The 26,364-nt window shown below is 44.5% G+C and overlaps 1 protein-coding gene across 2 annotated transcripts in view; it reads left to right on the top strand.

Annotated features, from left to right (window-relative positions):
* The first annotated feature begins 11,792 nt into the window (after positions 1-11,792).
* Positions 11,793-26,364, top strand: part of LOC147430374 (uncharacterized) — a 49,993-nt gene continuing 35,421 nt past the window's right edge. The window contains exon 1 of one of the 2 annotated variants that reach the window (XM_086494839.1): positions 11,793-12,079. The gene's annotated coding sequence lies outside the window, so the exon portion shown is untranslated. The remainder of the gene's footprint in view (positions 12,080-26,364) is intronic. The other variant, XM_086494838.1, reaches the window with a different exon arrangement.

The following is a 26,364-nucleotide window of genomic DNA, read 5'->3' as shown; positions in this document are numbered from 1 at the left end:
AAAAGAGAAACCTTGTGCTCTGATACCAATGTAACATTTAATGGCCTAGTAACTTGTGTGTAGCGGAAAATAGTATGAACATAATGAGCATTTCATTAGAATAGATTCCTAGTGAGAATAACAAGAGTGCTTGGGTGGAGAGAGCAATAAAAAGTATAACACCTAGTTAGATAGCATGAACAATACTTCAAAAGAGAGAGAAATTAAGCTATTGACCATAGTTGAGGACCGGATTTACATGGAGCCGGTCCCCCTCCAAAAGGCTTTGTATTATTGTTTCTCCTATCAAGAGAGATATTTTACAATACAATTCTTTGTGTTTCTTCAATACTAGCTAGTGCAATGAAGATGGAAACTTCTAGCACTAAGCAAAACACTCATTGAACACAACACCAATTCCCTCACGGTCTCAGACCCAAGACCTCACACACCTTCAAAGATGGTGAGAGCTAGCAGGGTATGAGAGTAGATTGAGAGGAAGAAGGAGGAGTCTTACAAGAAAGATGTACATCACCTCACATAATCACTCATATTAGCATAGCTTAGCTTAGTAATTAGCATGGTAGAGGAGATGATCATGCATTGAAGCTTGGCTCTTGGTTGGATTTGCATCACAAAGCCAAGAGTTGTTGGTGTAGGCCTCCCTTCTCACAAGCTTGGAGTAGGTGATAAGCTTTCCATTAAAGCTTGAGAAGGAGAGAGAGAGTCTTCTTACTCCACACATGGACTAGTCTGAATGTGTATGTCATAATGCCTTTGAAAAATCAGCCCCCCCTCTCTCTCGTGGTCGATCCCTCTTGCTATTTTCTCATGCTCACACCCTATTGGCCCATGCAAGGCTTAGCCAATGAAATTTAAGCAGCATAAGTGATAGTCTTCTGACATGTTTCCCCCTTTCCCCTTTTGTGAGAGATTTAGGTAATTAATTAATGCAACTAAACTCTCATTAGACCCCTTTGTCTCCTGGCCAATAGGAATCAGGCAAGCCATGGGGCTGCTGAATGCTCATTGGACCCCTTGGGAGACTGTCCAATAGTCTTCTAGAGATCTTAATTCTTATTGGTTCTTTTATTAAGTGTTTTTAAATTGATTAAACTAGATTTACACTAGCCTAATTCTCATTGGTCCACCTCCATGGCCATCCAATAGGATTTGAGTACACCTTGTGGGCTATGGAGCTGACATGTGTCCCTCTTTCTCTTTGTGTAAAGGAGCTTGCGAGAGAGTGTGTGTGTGTGTGTGTGTGTGTGTGTGTGTGTGTGTGTGTGTGTGTGTGTGTGTGTGTGTGTGTGTGTGTTTCTGTCTCATCTCCTACTTCTAGGGCTCGCCCCCTCCTATGTAGGGATGCATGAAGACTTTTTGAGCACACACAAAGCATCCAATTTTCCTAGGCTTTTGACCTTTGGACACAACCTTTGAATTTTGGAAGTCTTAATGGGCTGAACCTTAGGGTCTTTTAAGCCCATTGTTGCACCTTGCTCTTTTGCAGATGGCCCCCCCTTTGGATCCTTATTTTCCCTCCTTTGGATCCCTATTTGCCAGCTTAACCAATATTATAGCTTTTTCTCCCCTGGCACTTCCCCATATTAAATGATCAGTTTAACATGAGAAAATCATTTAGGAGAATTAGAGATTAGTTATTATGGCAGCAGCTATTGTAGAATCTTCTGTGAAAGGAGATTGTGATGCTAATGTAGATGCAAAGTGGGCATTTAGTGCAAAGGGAACTTATGATTCTTATGTCCAAGATGCATGTATGCAGTTGCACATTCACATATGTGGTACTTTGACAGTGGTGCTACAAAGTACATTACATCACATCGTGACTTGTTTACCTCTCTCAAGGCTGTCCCTCATGGGAATACACACTTGTTCCAACAATGCCTCTTATTTGGTCCAAGGAGAGCTCATTTTGGATGGGATGTACATCAATCAAATATTGTTATTGCTTTCTTGAATGGTGATATATTTGAGGAAGTTTATGTAATGCAGCCTCACGGTTTTGTCATTAAAGGATAGGAAGATAAAGTGTGCAAATGTAAGAAAGTGTTGTATGGGTTGAAGCAATCTCCTCATGCTTGGTATGAGAAAGCTGACACTCCGTTTGGTTAAACGAGGCTTTCATAACAGTCCATAACAGAAATCACTTTGTACATAAAGTGTGAGGGTGATGTACTTCTCATCGTTGTTCTTTGTGTGGATGATTTGTTGATCAGTGGACCAAATGAGACACATATTTCTCAATTTAAGGCTGATTTGAATGCTACTTTCAAGGTGAAAGACTTGGGGCTATTGCAGCATTACTTGGGCGTACAGTTTAAGCAGTGTGATGGTGGTATTGCCTTGTGTCAAACAAGTTACATAGAGACTTTGCTATGTAAGTTTGGACTTGAGGACTGCAAACCTATTGCCACTCCCATGGAAACAGGTTTGAAGTTGAGTTTTCATAATGCTGGTGATCCTGCTGATGTCACTCTTTACCAAACTGTTGGAAACCTCAGTTATGTATACAACACGAGGCCTGATATTCAGTTTGCAGTCTCACATGTCAGTAGATTTGTGCATAGCCCAGGGTCTAAGCAGTGGTAGAATGTCAAGAGGATTTTTGGTTGGTTGAGTGGCACTTTGTATCTTGGCTTGTTTTATCCCAAGGGGGGATCATTGCCACCAAAATTACATGCTTTTTCAGACTCAGATTTGGACTGGTTATTTTGACACATGAGTGTCCACAATTGGTTTTTGTTTCATGCTCGACAGCTCCTGCATATCATGGTTGAGCAAGAATGCAACCTACTATGGCCACTTCTAGTTGTGAGGCTGAGTAGAGGGCACTCTTCACAAATATGGTTGAATGTGTATGTCTCAAACGCCTTATGGTTGATTTGGGTGTTGGACAAGACACTGCCAACATCATCTACACACTGACAACAGAGCGCATTGGCAGTTGCAACGAACCCATTTTTTCATGCTCACACAAAGCACATAGAGGTGCATTACCACTATGTCATTGAGAGACTCTCAGCAGGAGAGATCAGCTTGGCTTATCTGCCAACATAGCACAACCTTGCAGATTTGTTCACAAAGGCATTGCCTCATGAGAATTTTGAAGATTTCCACAAAGCTTTGGGCTTACTCCCCTTTGTGGATTGATCATGCACTCAGGGCATGGCACTTCCCTATACACTATGTGTCAGAAATTCATCGCATCATTCCAAGGGGGAATTTGTTATCATATACGTGTGGTAGTGATGTGTGTGCACACACTTAGGACCGTCGAGGCATTTTTTCCCTCACTAGGAGGTTTTCCCCCGTGTGCATTGTATGTACGCCCATCACTCTAGGGCTAACTTATCTTTTCATTGCACAGTAAGTAATAGTACTCTAAGGCATTGCCTCATGAGAAGTTCCAAGCTTTTAGGCTTACTCCCCTTTGTGGATTGATCATGCACTCAGGGCATGGCACTTCCCTATACATTACGTGCCAGCTCTTGTTCACCGCATCACTGACATGGGGGATTTGTTACCATATACATGTGGTAGTGATGTGTGTGAACACACTTAGGATTGCCAGGGCATTTTTTACCTCACTAGGAGATCCCCCCCCCCCCCCCCCCCGGCATTATATATACATCCATCACTTAGGGCTAACTTATCTTTCCATTGCACATTAAGTAATACTACTCTCAATTGTGTGCCTTGAGCTTCTTCATCTTCTCCAAGCTGTGTGTGTTTCACTCCTACACTTGAGTCTAGTTTGGCGGTTCTTGATTGTCTTCTTATTTTGGCTCTTTTGACCACTTTTTTCAACTATTTTGCCAATGTGCCTTTTGGGAAAAGTGTTTCAAATAGTCTCAGCTAACCACTGCTCAAATCTTAGCCAAAAATCATGATGAAGTACATTGATCGCGATTTATACTTGACCTCATTTTGACATGAAACTTGATAAGCTGGCCCATGCTTTTTGGAAACTATTCCCCAAACTTTTTTGGACTTGGATCACAAAATCTCACGATATGCCCAATTTTGTATCTGAAACCCCTATTTCTTTGGTTTTTGCCCTATCATCCAATTTTGATGTGAATTTCCACTCTCATGTGGAGCTGGAGAGGCTCAACGCTGTTCTGATGCGCCCAAATTGCAAGATCTGGTGCTCGGGCTCAAAGATCTGAATCATGCTCTGAGAAATGAGAAGAACCGCCTGCGCATGCTTCATCTTTATAATTGTGAGTTCATTCTAGGGGAATCAATAGGAAGCCCTGTAGGAATCTTCTATTGGGACAACCTTTGCTTCTTCCCTCTCTGCTCTGCTAATTGGCTCCACTGCTTGGCTCTCTCGTGAATCGAAACGAGAGAGAGCCTCCTTTTGTGCTGTCGTGTTGCTCACAGACCTAAGTTAATAATCACTTGTGCTCTAAGTTAATAATCGTTGGTGCTCACCTAAGTAAATAATCATTTGTGTTTACTTTTTGACCTTATACTTGAGCACTTGTGCTTTTTGGTGTTAGTCCTTATTAGGTGTGGTTATAAAGGGCTTTAGAGCCTCGTTGCTCCTACGGGCTTGAGGTTAACCAAGTCAACGAGGGTAATGGAACCCGATATCTTCGACTTTTCAAAGATGCTAGCGGAGGGTAAAATACCCAAAATAGAGCTAACCGTGCCGATGGATGAAGGTGACGGCTCGGTCTGGAGACCATTGGAGGATGCGACAATGTCAAGCCCCAATTCACCAAAAGATTCAACCACGAAAAAAGACAAAACTGTCTCGATCGAAAAAGCACCCTTTGAGGAAACAAGGGAGAAAATGGACTCAGCGCAAGGGTTCAAAGTCGAGGTAAATACCCTCAAAGACGGGGTCCCATATGTACGAACATTAATAAGGAGTCAAGTGCATCTGCAGCTCGCAGGCCAAGCATCTCGTTTGCTAGCATTCTCAAAGGGACTAACTCTAAGGATTATGGAAAAGGCTCATCAGAAGGGATGTCGAGTGAAGGAGATATCGAAAAACTGCAGAATACAAGAACTAGACTTCAACAAGAGCTCATGGATCCGGCCCTAACAACAACAAAAGAACCTGCTCCCATGCAAATCACAGTGGGTTGGTTGAAGACGGGTTGGCAGATCGGGCCTATTCTGCTTTAAGAAAGTCTTTGCCACAGTAGATGGAGGTTGCCGAGCCTATTACTGTAGTGATTCCACCAACACTTATAAAAAATTGGTTAGCCAGGCAAGCTCAGCTAATGCTGGTATTTGGGTTCAGTGGAAGAATCCCGAACAGGTTTGAGATGATTCAATGGCTTCAGGGCCCTCAAATTCTTGGTCATGGAGGAGCAGTTGAAAGTACTTTTTACCTAGCTAAAGGGTTTTGTTCAATGAGATTCAAAGAAGCCTCATATGTGGAAAAGATCCTCGACAAAGGGCCCTAGTATTTAATAGGACTACGGTATGTGTGGTGCCTTGGGAGCCAGTGTTCGACTTAGCTGAATCTTTACAAGGGTTTCATCCGGTCTGGGTTGCGTTTGTGGGACTATCTAGCTGGCTATGGGATAATCTCGGGATGCTCTCTAGTCAACTGGGCACTCCCTTATTTATACCTAGCAAGAGAGGGTTTGGCAGAACCTCAAACAGGGTTTGTATAGGCTGGGATGTGTCTAAAACACCACCTAAGAGCATGGTTATCAATGTCGGAGCTGGGCTTGTTACTATTCTGCTCAACTTTGGAACATACTTTGGAGCATGCTTTGAATGCAACAACTTTGGACACTTCGCCAAGGATCACCCCTTGAAGTCTAATGGTACTACAACTCCAGCAGCACAGGCCATCAACGAAATGGAAACTTAGATGGAAGGGCTGGAGAAGCAAGGAGGTAGTAACGAAGGGGCAAATGCAGGGAAGGATAAAGAAGGTATGATGGATTTAAAAATGCAGGAAAAGATTGTGGAGGAATCGATTCCCATACAACGAATCTCCGAAGGGGCATGCAATAATAATAAGATCATTACTCTTGCTGCTACCCCAAAATTTATGACAGTGACAACGGTGATGGCTGTTCAAGTCCCTGGTCTGAAAAGAGCCAAAAGGGTGAAGGCAGTGGTAAGAGACTCCAAAGTACTTCAAGCCGTGAGAACACTTGAGGTGAAAGGAGGGGGGTTCACTGTCCCACTGCACAATCCATTTGCAGCACTGCAAGAAAAGAAATCCCTTGACTTTGAACCTCTGGATTCTCCTAAGACCAAGGAGAGGGAGGGGGGGGGGAATGATTCGGATGCTGAAGAATTCGTTCCTCTTTCCCAATGAACCCCTCATTAATGATGGAGTCTCTCACAATCCAATATTGGAACGTAAAGGGGTTGAAAACCCGTAAGAAGAGTACCCTATCCTGGGAGGAAATTAAAAAGGAGAAGGCAATTGAATGTTGGGCCATCCAGGAACACCACTTATATGCCCATAGCAAGAGAAAGCAGGCGCTAGGAAAGAAACTAGTATTTTATGGAGAAGGAAGTAACGGTTTCAGTGGCGTCCTCAGCATTGTAGACAAATTGGAGTTGAAGTTGGTTCTAAACCACCCATCCGAGAAGATCCTGGGGATTAGAATCAGATGGGAAGGGTATCCCTTCACCATTGTGAATGTGTACGGCCCTTGCGATGCAAAAGACAGAGCTAAACTATGGATGCATCTTAGAGATACTCCTATTGAAGGTGAGTGGTTGTTGGTTGGCGACTTCAATATGGTAGAAAAGAGCAGAGATAGAACATGATCCTCTAGTATGTTGGCTGGCTCGGAAAGGTCTAAATGGAAAAATTTGTGCAAAAAATGGGTGATGATCGACTTATGGGAAATCGGCCCATGGAACAGCTCGCCCGGGTTCACCTACACAAGCCTTCAGTATGCCCGCATTGCCTCCAGGCTGGACAGATGCTATTGCTCACACCAAGCGGACGGGATACCATCGTTGATGGAGATGAAGGTAGTCCCAACAAAAAGCCTATTGGATCACATACCTCTGCACATTCATTTTAAGAAAAATACAGGGGAGGAGCAGACCCCAAAAAAAACTGTTAGTAACAGGGGCACACCTATAACCAAGAAAGCACTAGGTAAGCTCAAAAAAGATGTCCACCTCAACAAACACAATGCGTGGGACCTCTTTGCTTGGAGCATCCAGAAAGAAATCAAAACCTCAGGCCCCCGAATCAAGAAAGCTAGGGAGATACACCTTCTGCATCTTACAGCGGAGGTACATGTGCTTACTTCCAAAAAAGCCAATGGGCTTGCTACTGAGGATGAGCACAAGCGATGGCTCGAAGCCAAATCTAACCTTGCTAATGAGCAGTTAGACAATATCAGAAAGGCAAGGATTCTCTCCAGGGAGACTTCCCTACAACCTGAAGCCTCTAATCAAGCTCACTTTTTTAGGGCTTTAAAAATAAAGAAGAGCCGAGGCCACGTCCGCTCGCTTGATGATGAGAAAGGGACAATAGTTCATAACCAGGATGAGATGGCTGGTCTGATGCTGAGCTATCTCAGTCAAATCATTGGACGGCCAGAGATCCAGTCCCAAGAAGTGGAAGAAGCCAGAGGGTCCCTAGTTCAGAGTGTCAAGAAGAAGATTCCCCACTCAGAAGCTAATTTCTTGGAAAGGGCATTTTCTGAAGATGAATGTTCACTAGCATTGCAAGCCCTTGGCAAGGAAAAGTCCTCTGGTTGGGATGGGATGACGGTGGAATCCTATAAAGAATTTTGGGACGATCTCAAGGTCCCAATCACAAGGCTGGCCAATAAAGCCATTGCCGAAGGGTCGTTGGAGAGAAGTGTAAAGAGAGGGCTTATCAAACCCATCCCCAAACAAATCTGTTGCTCTCAACTGAAACACTGGTGCCCTATAACAATGATGTCGGTGGCCTACAAAATTATTGCTAAAGTTGTAGCCCTCAGACTAGCCCCCTTACTAACCAAGATCATTAAGCAAGGATGCCCTCTGGCCCTCCTACTTTTCGCCATAGGATCACATCCTTTAATCACGAAGCTCGAAGCTAGTGCAGAATGAGGGGAGTTGCAAGGCCTGGCTTTTCCAGGAAGTAGCCAACTCCTAGCAAAATTTTTTGCAGACGATTCTCTCCTCTTCTTGAAGGCGTGCCCCCAAGTCATCAGGAAAGCTCTGGAGATTATACAAATATTCTCAGTAGCTTCGGGGTCCCATAATATAGAGAAGTCAAGGCTGATCTCCCTATCGGAAAATGACTCATTTGACCCTTCTGACTGGGCAGGGGAAATTGTCACAAAAGGGAATATCTTCAGACATCTGGGTGCCCCCTTGGGGGTGGATGTAACTCACAAGCAAAGATTTGAGTGGGTGCTTGAAAAATTCAAAACAAAAATGAGTAGGTGGTAGTATTCTCTTCTCCCATTCCCAAGTCGGATAAAAGTGATAAATGCCTTTATGATTCCTTATATTGCCTTCACTAGCCCGATTCTCAAGATGGCTAATCACTGGAAAGAGTTCTTAAAACCAGTGAAAAGGTTTTTATGGAAAAGAAACACGAAATCCTCCAGGCCATGGCAATGGGCCCGTTGGGAATCAGTTGCTGGGCCGGTGAATCAAGGAGGCCTCGGAATTCACAACCCTGTGGACCATGCAGAAGCTTGTTGTGCCAAATTTGTTGTTTCCTTGGCTAAACATGATCAAGTTTGGGTTGTCATGATCAAAGATATGATAGAAGCAACTAAATTTGGCTCGAAAGGGGGAAAGTGGAGAGGGGTGGAGGTTCATGACAAGCTGTTAGCCCCGACGTGGACTACCCTAAGACTGGGGGGCAGCACAGGAGAATTGGTAAGAAAATGCAATAGAACAGCAAGAGTCTTAAAGTGGGAGGAAAAAACCAGATACTTCAAGAAATCCATTTTGCATTGGTCCCCCTGGATTTCCAAAGTTGTAGATCTGCCACAAATTTCCTATTGGATAGAGACAGCTAGGAAGCTGAATAATAAGGGTCTGAATCGACCGGGGCACTTCTGGGACAATGACAACAAGAGTTGGAAAACCATTGACCTTCTAGTTACCCAGTACCAATTGAATAGCTTGGAGGTCTTGTTGGTCCACAAAGTGAGGAAAGAGCTTGACAATATAGTGATGCCTATCTGTGTTCGGAGTTTGACTGGAATGCCTGGAAATGGCCCAGAAGCAGTCTCTTCTCGAAACCCCATCCTAAAGACATTTACCAGACAATGATGCATAAGAAGAAGTGGTCTAGCCCCCTTAACAAGATATGGAAAAAACAATGGCCGGAGGAAAGATGGGAGCAAGTAATGGAGAACATATGGGAGCCAAAGGTTCCGCAGCACATGAAGGTACTTTTGTGGAAGGTAATGTAATTTGGGGTGCTCTACCGATGGGGGTGAAGATTCAGGAAAGAGGGATTGGGTCAGATCAATGCTTGGGATGCAGGTTGGCTAGTGAAGATCTGGCTCACCTCTTCATGGATTGCCCAACTATCAAAGGCCTCGTAGGGAAAATATGTAAGTGGGTCCAAAGAACATGGAAAATTGGTTTTTACAAGACTAATCTTTTCCTTGGAGGGAAGAATTCATGTGGTCCTGCCATCCTCATGAGCACTCAAATCGTCAGGTATGTCTTCTTACATAATGTATGTTAGACAAGGAACCGCCGTGTGTTTGAAGGAGGTCTTGAGGTGCCAAGATTCACATAAATTATACAAGAAAGAAAAGTGATAATATGGACACTCGGATGCAAGCAACACTTGGAGGATTGGTCCAGGACTACTTGTGCCTTATTGACAGCAGAGGGCATGCCTAGGACGGGGGAAAAGCTTGGCTATCAGTAATTAAAAGATCTCAGAAGAACATGATAAGGGACCCTATGTATCAATGATAAGGGGGCGAGTTGGGTGGGATGGTTGCCTTGATAGCTGATGTAACTATGGTCCCTGGATGACGTCATGGCTCAACATGAGCATGACAAGACCTTGTAATTATTTGGGTTGATAAATATAATTCACTCACAATTGTGAGTTTTGCTATAAAAAAAGAAAAAAAAGAAAATAAACTTTCTCAGAGCAATGTTTTATTGATGTAGAGTGTGACTGACAACTTTCTTGCAAAAAATGTCTCTGAGGTATATAGATCGCAATCCATGTTCCTCCACTGATTCGAATGAAACGTTCTAGATTACTTAATATGAGTATTCTAAGGCCCTTGGTCACCAAATTTTTGGTTTTAGATTAGCTTTAGGTCTCTGCCAGCAAATTACAATATTTCAGAGTTATGGTTTTTTTGCCCAAAATATGGTTTTAAACCCTTTTTGCCGTGATCTTTTTAGCCCAATTTGATGGTGATGGTTTCTACTTCCCCTACTCCTATGTGGTGAAAAGAAACTAGGAACAATAATGAACAAAACAATATGAATTAAAGTTGTAACGAAAAACGGTACAACACTCTGAAAGTAATGAGAAAATCGAAGAATGAAATGCCTTTGGCTATCTCACTCACAACTCTCTTTCTCTCTTTACCTCTCGAGAATAAATCTAGCAAGTCCTTGACTTCTAGACTCTATCAAGTACTAAAGCCCCGTTTAGGTACTTTGCTGCTAATGTGTAAATGAAACGGAAAGACAAATCTTTGAAAAAGAACACTCTAAATACGCACCAGGTCACTCACCATCTAAGATCATTCCTCGACAACGACGCTAATATTAGCGGGTCGCCGCGATCTGACGTTCCTGTATAATGTGCACAATATACTTAGCATTTTCACTTTGTGACGCTTCATTGCAAGACAAAATGTTTAACTATTCACATTGTTTTTATGTAGTTTGACTCAAACATTGTCCTCCAGCTTGCACGATTGACGACATCCATACACGATTATCAAGACGGTAGTGCACTTTAATTTTTATAGTCTACTGATGCTTTTTGTATTTTTTGAGTTTATCAATGCTTCCTTAAACTTCGTTTAGCTACATCTTTTCCTCACTAGTGCAGGCTCAATCTCGATCATCATATCTATATGTCAATTAAACACACTTCTCTTCTCACACTTCGACAATTCAACTTATGTAACTCTCTCTCTCTCTCTCTCTCTCACTCAGGTTTGTATGAAAAATAAGAGAAAATTGAATGCGCTTGATTTAGAGTAATAAATACACATGCAATGCTTTATAAAAAGTTCACCAATGCACTTTGTACTTGCTTACTTCAGTGCTAGATGCTTGATGTTAAGTTGAATATGTCCAATTATGTTCTATATTTATTCTAGGGAAAATTACCAAAATACCCCTCTAATTTGTGGAAATTCCCAAAATACCCCTCAAATTTCAAAAATTCCCAAAATACCCTTGTATCTATTTTAGCTGGATTGTTCACGATTTGCTAATCTTTATTCTTCTTTGACAATGTATATCATTTTTTAGTGCTTAGCATGTAATTTGTCATAAATTACCTCCCAAAAAAAGACAATTATGTCTAAAAATAATGTTGCAATTCATCTCCAAAGCCTACATAACGAGCTCAAATTCTAGTTTTAGTATCTTGTATTCATAGACAATCAGTCTTCTTATAAAAAGCTACAATTTTTTTAAATTTTTGGATAAATTTACTCACAACCATGGGTATTTTGGGAATTTTGGAAAATTTGAAGGGCATTTTGGGAATTTTTGACAAAATATGAGGGGCATATTGGGAATTTTTGAAATTTGAAGGGTATTTTGGGAATTTCCGCAAATTAGAGGGGTATTTTAGTAATTTTCCCTTTAATCTATAGCAACGCAGTTGAATGTGAAAAGGAGCGAACGGCCCGATGTGCACAGTACAAGAGGTTCGTCGACGGCTGAGAGCGCCGGCGATTCGACTAGATACGTGAGCGACGGGCGACAACGAAAAGTTTGGAGCAGATTTTGCCGACGGCCCAACAAGGTGGAAGTGAGTGCGTCTGCTGTCGCAGAATGTTTTGGGCGTCCTGCGCCCGCGAATACACCAAATGGCGCCTTATCCAACAACCTATACGTCTCTCTAATCGCAATACCCCTTTTGGATCTGTAAAACCAAAGTAGCAAAACCTGTCCTTAGGTAATTCTCTTCGTCCTTCTAGTATTGGCTTGCAGGCAGGGAGCTCGGCAATGCCCTTTAGGTGTTTATCATCACCATGTTAGGGTGTGATATTATTTTTTACCAGCTATACTCTGCTGTATTTTTGGCCTGTCCAATCTTTTCTAGCTGAAAATAGGAAATAAAATTTTGGCTTGTTTTTTCTCTACAAATTTTTCGATTGGTAGATACATAAAGTATTCCTTGCTATGATTATAGATTCCTTGGGAGAACCACGATGTCCTAATCGCATTGACGTTAGGCGGGGAAATGGGAGAGATCATACTCCCATGATCTTGGGGACGAGAGAGAGAGAGAGAGAGAGAGAGAGAGAGAGAGAGAGAGAGAGAGAGAGAGAGAGAGGAACCTACTAGTAGAGCCGGAAGCATTGGGGGCAAAGGCAAGCTTAAAGCTACAAGGTTGACAAGCTATGGGTGATCTCTATGATAATGGATAGAGGATGAAGAAGGGAAGATGGACACAGTGGGCTGGGCGGCTCGTTTGGGCTGTAGGTAGCTAGCTGCAATGGAGGTAGGGCTCATGGAGCAACAAGGTTGCATCCGTACGTACGTACGAATCCGTAAAGTATTGTCTCCCCAGTTCCAATTTCTTCAGAGGATGTTACTGTAATCTTAGGCGCCCTGTCCTTAGTCACCTTATCCCAAATATTTTGAACATTGATGGTACTGGAGCTAGGTCTGTCAATAGAGGAATACATACCAAGCTTTAAACAGATTTCTGGACTTGGCTTTAGCCGTTTGTTGCACCACGCTAGTATAAACGAACTGATCGATATCGATACTGGCCTCTCTGGGTTTGGGATCTTGGCTAGTAGCGTGGCAAATAATTTTTTAGAGAGATAGATCAGGTTATTCGTCAGGCTAAGAGTTTCTGTGATGAATCTATACACTGAAGTGCATTCCAGTGCGGCTACTTGAATTCCCCGTGCACCATCCTTGCGCTTCTTCCTATCCTGATCATCTTCCTTCAAAAATTTGCTGACTTCATCTACTGTGGCAGGTGTGGATTTTGGAGCATCTTGGATTTTGAACACGTGGGCCAACTCACCCGTTGTCACGTGCAAATCTAACCCTATGTGCATGTGGATAAGCTATCTCATGTCTAGGGTTTAGGTCAACTTAGGAAGTGTTCTGGCACCTTCGTGAGCCTGTGCGCAGGCCGTGCATGTGCAGGCACTTAAGAGTAGTTGCATATCCTCTGGTTGCACACAGCATGACAGTCAATACCCATCATGGGCATTTTACAGTGCACAGAACCCATTTTTCCTATTTATCCATTTTTCACTTATTATTTAATAACTGAATTTGTTGGGAAATTGGGTAGGGCAATTTGCTAAGTTAGTATATAAGAAACCTAGTGCTAGCACCTTGTGGTAGAAGAGGCAGCAGAAGTTTCAGCAACTTGCAGTGCACCTTCTGAGCAAGACTGGCAGGAGGCCTAGTGTTTCTAGCCAACAATAGAGCAGTTAGCGTTTTTGGCTACAGATCAGCCTAGTGTTTTTAGCTATATAGCCTAGCGTTTTCTGCAGATACCAGATAAGCCTTGACGGTTTTGCTACAGATCTCCCGACGTTTCCAGTTGCAGACTCTACCTAGCGTTTTGCAGTTTCTGGCGTCAGATCAGCCCCAGATCCTTAGCGTTGCAGATACCAGATAAGCCTTAACGTTTTTGCTATAGATTTTCCGGCGTTTCCAGTTGCAGACTCTACCTAGCGTTTTGCAGTTTCTGGTGTCAGATCAGCCCTTAGCCTCGCAGATCTCACCTACCCATAGCAAATCCTCGCCGTACCGTCAGATCAACCAGCATTCTCAGATTCAGCCCGCTGTCCGTAGATTTCAGCATCTGCGTTTTCAGCGCATCGCCGTTCTCGCTGACACAGTGTCAAAATTTCGCAGTTAGCAGATTTTAGTTTTCAGATTTCAGTGCGTCCTCGTCATCGTCATCATTGTCGTGGACATCGTCGGCAAGTCCATTGTACCATATTTGTGCAATCAATAGCATAGACCACTCTCGCCATAGAGAGGGGGGCCCTTGGAGGAGGGTTTGAGAACCGTTTGGTGTCGTATTCTTTTCTCTCTCTCTCTCTCTCTCTCTCTCTCTCTCTCTCTCTCTCTCAGTCTCAGCACCTTCATTCACAGTGTCATTCATTGCACTCTCTCACTAAAGGTACGGAAGGCTCTCCCTTTTGTAAGTAAAAGGAATCCTCGAGCACAATTCGGAGCACTCATCTTAAGCAAAGGTCAACATTCACTTCCGCTGCACCTTACACCCGTTGTCAGCTCCAGTGTTCTGCCATTCACCACTTTTGTGCCCTTGTCAGCTTGATACGGAGCGAACACTTTCAACACTTGTTGTGTGATTCTTGCATCAAAGGGTAGTGCTGCGGCCTCTACCACCATCTGTAGGCTCCATGGTTTTGACAGATTCTGCTCTCTTGAAACACGTGTTTAGCAATCTTGCTGTGCGCTACCACTCCTATGGCTTCTGCTACAGAGGCTTTCAAACTCTTTGCTTCTGCAGTCATGGTGTCTAATGTCGCTTGCATTTACTCTGAGGTTTTCTGTCTGCCATACACAACTCAGACGAGCAGGTTTGTGTAGAAGAAGACTTACTTGTGGTAGTAAAAGACTCGTACAGAGAACGACGAGGAGTTTCGGGTATCGTTGTTGCAATTGTTGAGGGAGTGGATATGTGTAGCGAAGAAGCTTTCTGCTGCGAGCTTGAGCCTTGAGGAGATCTCTGCAGGTGGTGATGCAAGTGGCATAGTAGGATGTGAGTAAAGTGAGGATGGGCGCCCCCTTCACATTGTTATACGCCATGAATGCACCATTCCTTGGCCATCTCGAAATTTTGTGCACCGTTTGTGACGTGTCACTCATGTAGTGGTCCATTATAATCATTATTATTGAGAAGATCCTTTTTTTGGTTGTGGCATTAATTTTCTGCTGATAACCGCTAGGTGATGTGATTAAATTGTCCCACAGGTTCTGAATTGGCTTATTGGTTTTGGGACTGGTCTGAGGTTGAGTCTGCACTGGTTCTAGAATTGTCTCCACTAGTCTGATATTAAACAAATTTAAGGGTTCATCATATCTGATTCAGATGGTACCTCTTCTACAGGGCTTGGAACGTAGGAATGGCGTTCCAGCAGGCTTCAGATGCAGGGAACGTCTCGGAACGGCTGGGTGTTCCGGCAGACAGATAGTCACCGGAATGGCCGGTCGGGAACGGACCGGAACGGCCTGAACAACGGGCAAAAACGGGCAGTTTCTGGGTGTCTTTTTTTGGCAACCCTTATAAATTGTCCCCCCCTCACCCCTTTCACTCACAAGTGCAACAAACTCTCAAGCTCTCTCTCTCCCTTGCTAGAGAGAGAGAGAGAGAGAGAGAGAGAGAGAGAGAGAGAGAGAGAGAGAGAGAGAGAGAGAGACGGGGACGTGGCAGCTGTTAACTATGTCACGAGGACGTGGCAACTGCTAACTTTAGTTGTCGGTTTCTTTCCAATGATTTTTGTTTTATTTTTGAGATCCTCTTTTTGGAGTAGCAAACGGTCAGACATTGTATGGCCAATGTGAACAGTAGTTTCACCCGCAGACGGGAAGTGGTCGGCACTGGAATTCGTATAGTAAGAGGATGTCTAGGCTCAGAGCAAGATCATATAGGTCCCCCCGTCGCACTTAGCAAGTTGGTGGATACTAGGAAGTGAACTCAATAAAGGCGCAAAGTCAAGGTGGGACTACCAACAGAAAGTATCCGATAGTTGGGCCACATTGCACTTTTGGATGCGGTCCCAATGAGGATAGATGGTCAGATGACTAGTGGGAGCCCAACGGAATCATTTCCTAAAATTTAGGGAACTGCTATTTTGGGCCGTGAAATGTGTTCACGTCATTACCTCCGGTATGACTAGGGGAACATTTTACAACTTTGCCAAGAAGTCAACTGAGCAACCAGTCGGGAGATTTTTAGGCGGCAAACCCGAAACGGGAAAATGCTTGTAAATGCGCCAAGTGGCACATTTCTGTGAACTTGCCTCACAAAGGAAGAGGTAGCGCTGAATTATAAGCTGGGAGGCCTCATTTTTGAAGATCTGCCACAGGTTAAGAGCTATGGAGTGCTTCCTTTCCCTCTATGTACAGTGTGGTGCTTGGAGTGATGCCCTACACGCTACACACTGCTCTCTCTCTCTCTCTCTCTCTCTCTCTCTCTCTCTCTCTCCCCCTTACGTGCAGTTAAGTGATGCCCCACAAGAGGGCTTTTCATTTGACTGACGTACAATTGTGTGGGTTCATGCGCGATTGCCGAGGCAAGAGCCTCTTGCACAGGTACTGGGTTAGCTAGTGGCTAATCCCCCTCAGGTACAGGTGAATTCGGAGAGGTTTCACGTGAGAAATCTCGTCCGATTCAAAGGGCAAGTAGCCCTACAGGTGCGGGAGCTCGAGGTCTTGCTACAGATGCGATCGGCACGCGGAACGGAGCCCAAAACAGGGAGTTACAGCCTGCTGTATATTTTTGCAGGTTTAGGGTTTCGGCCCTAAACGGTCCCTAATACCTCCAGGAGGTTCGGGGACGCGAGGGGACCGCTGTAGAGGTGATCCGGCGCATTTTCGGGGAAGAAAACAGAGAATTCAGCGTGCTGCAGATTCTCGCCAGGTTTTGCAAAGTGTCCATATGCGTCGGGAAAGTCATCTATTGCGTGGGGATATTGACTGTGAAGTGTCCTAGTACAGTTACGTTGCCTAAATCGGGCCAGAACAGGTGTTTCTCAGCTTGGATTATGCGGGGCAGCTTGTAGGAGATCACAGGTTTTATTCCCTCTGTTAAAGAATAAAGAAATACCGAAAGGGGCGCCAATTTTGGGGCCTACAGGTTGTCGGCATCTGCTCGGAGCATTGTAGCTTCTGAGCCGTGTGTGCGCTTAAGTGTTAATTCCCGTCACAGGTTTCCTTTGCATGTTCTCTCTATGTGTGTCTAAAGTAAAGAATTTCGGGTGAAAGCCAACGCCTACCGCCCCACGGGCCGGTTTCAAGGTTCCATTGCGGGGACATCAATCACTTTTTCCTCAAAGAGCGAGCCTCGGTTGTTTCGGGTAAAGACACAGAGTGCAGGAATGCGGGATTACACTATGGCCGACAAAGGGAAGGGCATTATGGAAGAGGGTTCCTCTTCAAAAGACAGACAGGAAATCCCTATGGTTTTCGAGATTGGCAAGGCTCACGGCCTCGTCAGTCTGTACCTCCTGTTAATGTGAATGTCCCTCTAGTAGTACAGGGCTTTATGATTGGGCAACTTGAGGATGATGCGTTCAGGACTCAGTTAGTTGCCGCGGTGAATGTCTTTTCGCAGCTGGTACAGAATCCAAGGTTTATGGAGTTCTTGCAAGCGCCACCAGTGCAACAACAAAATAGGCTACCTACACCACGTACGGAGCTTGTTGAGGCTCAAGCCCAAGTACTTCATGCGACTCAGCAGGATAGGGAAGACTCGCATGTTGCGGAGTCAGGGGCTCCAAAACAAGTTCCTCCCGTGCTTGAACAGGTGGCTGTTCCATAGGTTACGCCAGTTCAGCCCGCCACCTTTCAAAGTCCGCATGCTGTCTTGAAGGGACAGGGAGATACAGCTTATGCAGGAGGCAATTTTGTAGAGGCCTTGAAAGTTAGGAAAGCTGCTACTTTCTTAAAGAACAATGCGCTTACATGGTGGACGACATTGTTAATGCAAGGGCATGCACCCGCCACTTGGGTTTACTTCAAGCAAATGTTTGCATCTGCTTGGCTGTCAAATGAATTTGAAGCCGACGTCATGACAGTTTGGCACTAGCTTACTTCAGCTACATGCAAGAGCTTGTTGGAGTATAATCGGAGGTTTTGTAAAGCGTTATTCTTAGTGACCTCCTACAGATTTGTGTCACTGACAGAGTAGATAGAGAAGTACTGTTGTGGGCTGCCTAAAGGGCTTCGTGATTACTGTACCAAGAACAGAGTGGCTACCCTCACTTAGCTTATGGAAGCTGCGAACATTGGTCTTGCCTTGTTGAAAGGAGAGAACAGTGGGTTTCCGAGCAATGAAAAAGGAGGGCAGCAAAAGAAAAATTCAGCGAAGAAGCCCTTTGTGAAAACGGCTCCTGAAGCGTCATAGGGGTCGGAAAAGGCCACCAAGGACAAGGATTCAGCTGGGACTTATGGAGCGCAGGCAAAGAAACAGAAAAAGAAGCCTTTTGTGCGCAAGTCGCTCGAGGAAAAGAAGGTCCTAATGGCTGAAAATAAATGCTTTATATGCGAGCAGCCTGGTCACTTTGCTACCAATTGTCCACAAAGGAAAAGACCAGCTGACTCAGATGATAAAGAGACCAGAAAGGCAAGAAGCCTAAACCCACGGCAGGTTTGGTGCCAGACATGGTGGGTGACAGGCCTAGTACAGATGCCAATGAGTTATGCAGGACATGGGGTAAAGTTAGGGATCGGACGACACTCATCTTCTTTGATCCAGGTGCCAAAGCCAACTTTATCTCACCAGAGTTAGCTATGAAGCTGGGCATCAGAGCTGAAGAGATGGGGTACACAATAAGGCAGGGTTGGCATGTCCTGACCACTCAGAGTGTGTTACTCCCATCATTGGAAAGTTGCGTCTGCATATTCAGTCGTATGTGGACACAGAAGAGTTCTAGATCATGCCGCTGGAAGGATGTGATGCCTTGTTGGGGATCTCGTGGATGTTCCGAGTGCATGGAGTCTTGGATGCCTACAACAAAAAGATCACTGTACAGCATAGGGGCAAAACTTACATCTTGGATGTAAAGCTAAAAGGAGAGTCAGTCCCTATTGTATCTGCTTCTGGTATCACTTCTGTAATAAAGAATCATCTTTCTGTGTACTTGATTTTTGCACGTAATGTCTCAGATAGTGATCAGTCAAATTTATTTGTGTTAAATAAAGAAAGGTCAGCATTTTTGCAAAAGTTTAGTGACTGTTTTTCTGATTCATTACCGTCGCAATTGTCGCCAGAGAGGCCTGAGGACCATCGGATAGATTTGGTGCCAGGGTGTAGCCCACCAAATAGACCTCCCTGCAAGGTTAGCGCGGCGCAGCAGAAAGAGATTATGGGCCAGGTTGAGGAGTTATTAGAGAAGGGGCTGATTCAGCCTAGTTCTTCACCCTTTTGCTCCCCAATGCTCCTAGTGCAGAAGAAGGATGGCTCATGGCGAGAATAGGTTTCCTATTCCTAGAATTGATGATATTCTCGATCGTTTAGAGGGTGCTGCAATTTTCAGCAGGATAGACCTGAAGAGTGGGTACCATCAGAATCGTATAAGGCCAGAGGATGTGCACAAGACCGCGTTTAGAACGACATTTGGTCTTTATGAGTTTCTAGTGATGCTGTTTGGGCTAATGACTGCTTCTGCCACGTTCAACAGAATGATGGACCGGATTTCCGCTCGCATCAACAGTTTGTTGGGACGTTCTTCGATGACATGATAGTGTATTCGAAGAATGAAGAGGAGCATAGGCGTCACTTGACCATTGTGTTCGTAGAATTGCGCAGTCACAGGCTACTTGTCAATCCTAAGAAAAGTAAATTCTTTCTTGAAGAGATCCACTTTCTTGGCCATATAGTCTCAAAGGATGGTGTCAGAATGGATCCCGCAAAGGTCGAAGCTATTAAAACATGTCCAGACTTGAGGACTGTACACGATGTCAGAAGCTTCTTGGGATTGTGTTCCTACTATAGAAGGTTTATCAGAAATTTTGCAGAGATAGCATCGCCTCTTTACGCTTTGCAAAAGAAAGAGGTCACTTTCAGATGGACCCAAAAAGAGATTTCAACTTTTAGTCTCTTAAAGGAAAAGTTGACTTCAAATCCAGTAATTATTTTGCCAGATCTCAGGAAGTCATTTGTGGTCCAGTGTGACGCGTGTGGCAGTAGCATCGGAGCATCGGAGCAGTGCTAATGCAAGATGGACGGGTAGTAGCTTATGAAAGCCGAATTTTGCAAGGGCCAGAGAGGACTATGCAAGTCTATGAGAAAGAACTCTTGGCCGTGATTCATGCGCTTTCTAGCTGGAAGCACTACCTCTTAGGTGCTGATTTTGTTGTCCAAACAAATCAACAGACCTTGCGATACTTCTTGACACAATCAAAGTTATCCGAAAAGCATATGCGATGAGCAAACATTCTTTCCATGTTCCACTTTCAGATTATGCATGTGGAAGGCAAGAAGAATGTGGTGGCTGATGCGTTATCAAGAAAGCCACAAATTTCAGCTGTATCAATTCCTTATCATCATGAGCTAGATGACATGAAGGAGCAGTATACTGCTGATGAAGATTTTGCAAGGATCTTTGAACAGTTACAAGAGGGGCAACATCATGAGCACTACCTCCTTAGAGATGCTTTTATGATGATGCATGGCAGACTTTGTGTCACTAGGCCATTGCGACATAAGGTCATGGAAGAGAGTATGTCCCACCGTGTGCAGGGCATCGTGGTATTGATGCGACAGTTAAAGCGGTAGACATTCTTCTATTGGCCTACCTTGAGGAGAGATATGGATGCCTTTGTGCGAGCATGCATAATTTGCCAAAAGGTCAAGTTTGATAGGCAAAAGGCACCAGGGTTGTTACAATCACTGCCGATTCCGGATAAGCCACGGGAAAGCATTGCTATGGACTTTATCTTTGATCTTCCAAGAACGCCAACAGGGAATGATGGTATATGGACCGTTATCTGCAGGTTCAGCAAGCAGGCCCATTTTATCCTGTCAGGAAGAAGATAAAATTTGATCAGATGGCACACTTGTTCATGTACAATGTGTTTAAGTACCATGGTATGCCACAATCGATTATCAGTGATTGTGATCCTTGCATGACCAGTTTGTTCTGGAGAGGATTGTTTGAGAACGTGGGCACTACGCTCAAGTTCTTGTCTTCGTTTCATCCACAAACTGATGGACAGTCAGAAGAGGCTAATTCTACTGTCTTAGATCTGCTGAAATGTTATGTGTAGATAATAAGGGCAAGTGGGAACAGTATTTGCCTATGCTTGAGTATGCGTACAATAATACGGTGCATTCATCTACTGGCAAAGCACCTTTTGAGATTGTTGAAGGCGGCAAAAAGGTTCCTCTCATTTTGCATAAAAAGGACAAGATCTTTGAGGCAGATCGATATGTTGAGAACATGGATGAAATGTACAAGAAAATCGAAGTTGCCTTGGAGAAGACTTAGGCAAAACAGAAAAAGGCTGCTGATTGTCACCGTCGTGAATTGTTGTTATCACCTGGTGATTGGGTTCTGTTAAGGTTCTAAAAGGCAAGGTTAAAGAAAATGAAGGGCAAGGAACGGCTGTTTCCTAAGCTCAGTATGCGTTACTATGGGCCTTTTCAAATCCTTGACAAGATTAGCGATGTGGCTTACAGGCTGAAATTGCCTGATGCGTGGAAGATTTATAATGCGTTTCACGTGAGTCTTTTAAGACCCTTCGTGGGTGATGTGCCAGAAGATATGCTAGATGAGCATCAGCCAGAAGTTGAGGAACTTGATGAGATCCTAGTACCTGAGCAAGTTTTGGCACATAAGTACAGAAAAGTTAAAGGACAGGTTGCAAGACGTTATTTGGTGAAGTTCAAGAACTATCCGCCTATGGATGCAAAGTGGATGGAAGAGCATGAACTGTCAGAGTCACCAAATGTATTGCAGCTTTACCTTGAAGCCTTTGGGTTACAACCTACCTATGCCCCAACCCAACTTGGGTTGCAACCTACCTATGCCCCAACCCAACATGTGCAAAGGAGGGGTAATGATAGAGCTAGTACATCAAATGTACATATGAATTCAGTGTAATAGATGGAAATGCCAAAAGTGAAGGTCTCATTAAGTCATTTGTATCCATGAGTTACAATTTTTCTTGCGGATACATGCGATGATAAAAGAGTGTTAATAGCACAAGATCATCGGTGGCTTGTATTTATGGTATGCAATCGAGAACGTTTGCGATTTCAAGAGGGGGGTATGTCACGGGGACGTGGCAGCTGTTAACTATGTCACGAGGACGTGGCAACTGCTAACTTTAGTTGTCGGTTTCTTTCCAATGTTTTTTGTTTTATTTTTGAGACCCTCTTTTTGAAGTAGCAAACGGTCGGACATTGTATGGCCAATGTGAACGGTAGTTTCACCCGCAGACGGGAAGTGGTTGGCACTGGAATTCGTATAGTAAGAGGATGTCTAGGCTCAGAGCAAGATCATATAGGTCCCCCCGTCACACTTAGCAAGTTGGTGGATACTAGGAAGTGAACTCAATAAAGGCGCAAAGTCAAGGTGGGACTACCAACAGAAAGTATCCGACAGTGGGGCCACATTGCACTTTTGGATGCGGTCCCAATGAGGATAGATGGTCAGATGACCAGTGGGAGCCCAACGGAATCATTTCCTAAAATTTAGGGAACTGCTATTTTGGGCTATGAAATGTGTTCACGTCATTACCTCCGGTATGACTAGGGGAACATTTTACAACTTTGCCAAGAAGTCAACTGAGCAACCAGTCGGGAGATTTTTAGGCGGCAAACCCGAAACGGGAAAATGCTTGTAAATGCGCCAAGTGGCACATTTTTGTGAACTTGCCTCACAAAGGAAGAGGTAGCGCTGAATTATAAGCTGGGAGGCCTCATTTTTGAAGAACTGCCACAGGTTAAGAGCTATGGAGTGCTTCCTTTCCCTCTATGTACAGTGTGGTGCCAGGAGTGATGCCCTGCACACTACACACTGCTCTCTCTCTCTCTCTCTCTCTCTCTCTCTCTCTCTCTCTCCCTTACGTGCAGTTAAATGATGCCCCACAAGAGGGCTTTTCATTTGACTGACGTACAATTGTGTGGGTTCATGCGTGATTGCCGAGGCAAGAGCCTCTTGCACAGGTACTGGGTTAGCTAGTGGCTAATCCCCCGCAGGTACAGGTGAATTCGGAGAGGTTTCACGTGAGAAATTCGTCCGATTCAAAGGGCAAGTAGCCCTATAGGTGCGGGAGCTCGAGGTCTTGCTACAGATGCGACCGGCACGCGGAACGGAGCCCAAAATAGGGAGTTACAGCCTGCTGTATATTTTTGCAGGTTTAGGGTTTCTGCCCTAAACGGTCCCTAATACCCCCAGGAGGTTCGGGGACGCGAGGGGACCGTTGTAGAGGTGATCCGGTGCATTTTCGGGGAAGAAAACAGAGAATTCAGCGTGCTGCAGATTCTCGCCAAGTTTTGCGAAGTGTCCGTATGCGTTGAGAAAGTCACCTATTGCGTGGGGATACTGACTGTGAAGCGTCCTAGTACAGTTATGTTGCCGAAATCGGGCCAGAACAGGTGTTTCTCAGCTTGGATTATGCGGGGCAGCTCGTAGGAACTGTGTAGGATATGAGTAGGGGGCTAATACAACACAATGTGAGAGCTGATAGAAAGGCTGATACAAAGGTTGGTACAAGATGAGCAGGGTGTACAATCCTCAATAGAGCTAAATAACAGGAGATCCATCATCGGTCACTGGCGGATCTCATCAATCTCCTCCATGGTTAGCAGCCTGACCAGGCGTTGTGCATGTCGGGCCAAAGTGATCCCAATCCTCCGATGCAGCCTCTGTTGATGCTGTGTAGTCCTCCGCAGTCGTGGGCGTCTGGATCTCCCTAGCTTAGTCGCTCGATCAATTAGCGTGCCTCTGGTGTGAGGAGAATGTGAGCTCTGCTGTGGTAACTGCTCCTTCAGCTGCCCAGTGTCCGCTCTAAAGATGTCTGTGATCCGTCTCTGAGATTAGCTAGCCTCTTCTCTCATCAGGCTCTCTCTGTGTCTACGCAGCTCGAGCAAAAACAGTCTCAGATATCTCTGGTCCTCATACCCATGACTCTAGAGAGTGGTCCAAAGCCCTTTTTGAATAGGTAGTGAAAGCGGCCTTGTATCTCATAGTAAACTGGGCAGTGGCATGTGTAGTGCAACTCTGTCTCAAGCTCCATGTGACATAGGGGACATATCCTGGCCTCTGTCGGTACTCTGTTGTATCTACCAATCTCAACTCAAAGCTGGTTTGAAGATGTGTGTATCTGGCTAATAGGACATTGTATCTCATGAGATAAGTCATGTATCTGGGCCTTGTCACAAAACCATCCTCAGTAAGTTGGAGAAAATGCTCTCTATAGAAAGCCATCTCATGCGATAAGTGGGTGTCCATGTATCTGGGCCTCGTCACAAAACCATCCTCAATAAGTTGGAGAAGATGCTCTCTATAGAAAGCCATCTTCGTGCCCAACTCCTGTGCCGGTTGTATCCAAGTCCTCCAGGTATCTAGTTGAGTCAGGTCCTGGCGGATGAGCCCGGTGATCTCGGACTATGTAAGAGTCAGAGAGGGTGCATCCACCGAGTACTGGAAGGGGGGTAATCTGTCCATGCTGAACCCATGTACTTGAAACCATGATGTCATCTCCCAATACCAGCATGCTGTATCTCCGTGCATAGCTAACTATCGAGAGGACTCAAGTGCTAGGCACACATATCTATCTCAGGGGAGGTCCCATAAGCGGTGTATAAAGGAGATTGATCTGGTGAGCGCCTCAACCACTAGTGGGGGGCTAGCTAGCTTTGCTTGAATAATGTCATGTGGTATTGAAGCCTTGGCTCTAATAAGCCGCGAGATCATAGAGACCAGAGGTTTTTCCATGTCTCCCCATCCATCAATGCGACCCGACCTCCCATGACGGTCCAATGAAGGCCCCCATATCTGAACTCCATAGAGCAATGTGGAAGCCACTAGAGTGTCAAAAAGCCAGAGCTTCATCTGAGGCTCCTGAAACTAAATTTGTGAACACATCCTCTTCAATCTACCCAATGCTGCATAGGCTTTGATCAGTCTAGTCTCTGTTGCTCTCCCCAATGAAAATGCTGGTCCACTAAAGAGCACCCCAAGGTAGGTGTAAGCATTTGTATACTTCACTGTCTCATGGCCGTATGTGAATGTGGGTGCTGATCCACTATGGGGTGGTGTTAAACACCATAACCTTGGTTTTACCAAGGTTGACAGACAAACCACTGTCGTGGGCAAACCTATGCAAAGCATCCAAGTGACGCTGCTTCCCCTCCGGAGAGTCGGAGATCAACACGATATCGTCAACATATAACAATAGTGGAATCCATGTCCCTGCCAGCTGTGCACCTCTATCACCATCTCTCTCAATATAGTCACAAACCTCATCCACATACATACCAAATAGAGTAGGAGAGAGCGGGTAGCTATAATGTGCAGTGGAAGTGAATGATGGTGTAAGCTCAGGATGAGTGATCAATGAGTGCACAAGGTTCCTTTTACTTAGCGGAAGGGAGAGCCTTCCTTACTTAGAGAGAGAATGTGCAATGACCAAAAACAAAGAGCAGTGGAAAACTGTGAGTGCGAAGTACACGAGAGTGCTAGAGAGAGAGAGAGAGAGAGAGAGAGAGAGAGAGAGAAGAGACAACACCAGATGGGGTCCCAAACCCCCCAAGGGCCCCCCTCTCTATTGCTAGAGAGGTATGGAACCATCCTGTCGTAGTTTTCAAATATGTGGAAACTTTAAGACAAAAAGCTTTCAACTATAGTGACATAGGACGTAATCTTAAAAAGCAAGAAAGGCTAGCAATCTCAAGTATTGATTGCCCTTGTAGTAAAACTGCCTTTTCTTCTTACGTAAATGGAGCTTTGGGTCATGTAGTTACTGCTGATTGTTCTATCCTTCCTTCGGATTCCTTGAAAGACCTTTTCTCAAGAGGTACTAAATATAGGCTCCCTTCCTCAAACGACTTTTGCCTTCTCAAAGCCATAGAAAAAGGAATTTCTAGTTTCATAGTAAAGTTTGAGGAGTCTTTAGGAGTTCAAGGTATTTTTACCCATTGGAAGTCTGTAGTCCTCAAGAAAGCTTCTTTGATATTAGCATCTTGCTCTCGGAACGTTTCTTCAGGAAGGAATAGCTTATCTTCTTCTGATTGTGATGCTCTTAGGAAATTTCATTGTGATTTTGTAATCTCTTATGTAGATAAGTGCTCTAATAACTTTGTTGTTACGTGCAAAAAGTTCTATTTAGAATGCTTGTTAGGTGAAGTAAACTCTCAGACTTACAATGATTGTGATCTTTCAATGCAAGAGGTTATCTTGAAACATCAAGACTTTTGTAAGTCTTTTGGTTTCAAGTGCCAGCCTAAATTACCTTTTTTATATACCGTTTGGAAGTTCCACAAGAACCCTATAAAGCCTAGAT

Source organism: Adiantum capillus-veneris, chromosome 22 (genome assembly GCF_014529385.1).
Source record: "Adiantum capillus-veneris isolate H3 chromosome 22, ASM1452938v2, whole genome shotgun sequence".
NCBI lineage: Eukaryota > Viridiplantae > Streptophyta > Polypodiopsida > Polypodiales > Pteridaceae > Adiantum > Adiantum capillus-veneris.
The sequence above is the reverse complement of the archived record's forward strand: the minus strand, read 5'-3'. Positions and strand labels throughout refer to the sequence as shown.